This window comes from Benincasa hispida, chromosome 12 (assembly GCF_027475165.1).
Source record: "Benincasa hispida cultivar pf3 chromosome 12, pf3_genome.v1.1, whole genome shotgun sequence".
NCBI lineage: Eukaryota > Viridiplantae > Streptophyta > Magnoliopsida > Cucurbitales > Cucurbitaceae > Benincasa > Benincasa hispida.
This window is the reverse complement of record NC_143489.1, coordinates 28,831,209-28,832,992: the sequence shown is the minus strand read 5'-3', so window position 1 is coordinate 28,832,992 and position 1,784 is coordinate 28,831,209. Positions and strand designations below refer to the sequence as shown.

General features: G+C 24.1%; 1 non-coding gene across 1 annotated transcript; it reads left to right on the top strand.

The window, feature by feature from the left end:
• Positions 1-1,002: 1,002 nt before the first annotated feature.
• On the top strand, positions 1,003-1,100 carry LOC120068708 (U6 spliceosomal RNA). Its single transcript, XR_005479334.2, has one exon. It is a non-coding gene; the product is annotated as a U6 spliceosomal RNA (small nuclear RNA).
• Positions 1,101-1,784: the final 684 nt, after the last annotated feature.

The window sequence follows — 1,784 nt, the reverse complement described above, 5'->3', positions numbered from 1 at the left end:
TGAGCTAACTCTTCGAATTAGTAATGATTAATGAACTCTTTTTTTGAACAAAATAGTAATAATAGGATAAAGATTGGGATGACAAGCATAGTCAATCTCTATCTTATATTGTTTCCTTATATTAAAATTAGAATTATTTTAGGTTTATATATGTGTATACATATTTATTTATTTATTTATTTAATGGTTGATTACTTCAACCATATATGAAAGAGAGATCTAAACTTCTAGTTTCTTGGTAAAAAAAAAAATGTCCTCGTAGATAGATATATTTAAAAGTGTAAAATTCATAACTAAATTAATTTTAGGTGATTAAAAATGTATTTTAAAGTGATTTTAAAAATGACAAAATGATTTTGATAATTCCAAAATTACTCCCAAACACATATTAAGCATAACTCAAAGGTAATTAATATTTATTCCCTTTCTTTGATGTCACGAAAATTTCCACAACCAATTTATTGTACTAAAGAAAATAAAAAAATTTCTAAAATATAATTAAAAATCTATAAAATAAATAAATAGATAGTCTATTTATAATCGACATACTTACATTAAAGCTAACAAGAGAAAATGATAAATTCTAATGTTTCATTTTGAAAAATGACAAAATATTTTCAAAATTAGAAAAATAGTCAAGTGATTTTAGTGATAATTAATTAATAATTAATTAAGATTACCAAAATATCCCTGTAAGATGCATATTTATCCAAAAAAAATATAGATTTTTAAATCATACCATATTTTTTGGTATTTAAAATACGTTTCATCTAATAAAAAATTTTCGAACTAGAAAAATTCTAGAAAAATACTTATTTTTAAATAAACCATAACAAACTAAATTTTGTTAGTAGGGGTATTTAAATGACTCAACAATCCGAACAATTCAGACTATTCAATCCAAATTGTAAGAGTTGGGTTTGGATAGTTTTAATTTTGGATTGGATTGGGTTGAATATATATATATATATATATATATATATATATATATATATACGATAACTCATTGTATTTAGGATGTCTAATAAATTAGAATGATACAGATTAGCATGACCCATGCACAAGGATGACATATAAATCGAGAAATGGTCAGATTAAGATTGGAAAGGTCTAAGCCAAGAAATCCGTGCCCGTGACTGTGAATGATTTATTTTACGAAATATTTTTATTATTAGTTAAATGTTATGGAGTTTCATGAAAGCTTTGCTAGTGAATAATTTAGAAACTATTGTGAGTTAAAAAAGTGTGAGTGAATCATGGAGTTTCTTGAAATTTATGATTTATTACAAGATAAGAAATTGTAGGTAAAGTTCAATAAATGCGAGTTTTGGTTCGAATAGATTCTGTTTCCTAGACATATGATTTCAACTAAATGTGTTTCCGTGGATCCATGATGTTTATTTGAAGTTTATAATAATATCTTGAATTTTGATTTTTAATATTTGAGTTTTATGAAATTTTAGTTATTAATATGTGAATAATTTAAGTATTTAAATTAATAAAAATATAATTAAAAATAAATAATAAATAATCTGACAACCCATCCAATTCGACTCAAATTTTAAAAGTTGGGTTGTGTTTGGTTGGAGACTATATTCGGGTCATTCGGGTAGCTAACCTGACCAACCCGAAATTTCAAATTGGTCCAAAAAAATCTCCCAACCTATGTATCCCTATTTGTTGGTATTCAAATTACATTTAATCTAAAAAAGCAAATTAATTAAGAAACCCCTAAAAAAATAAATATTTAACTCATAGCAACGGTTGGTATTCAATTATCTCAA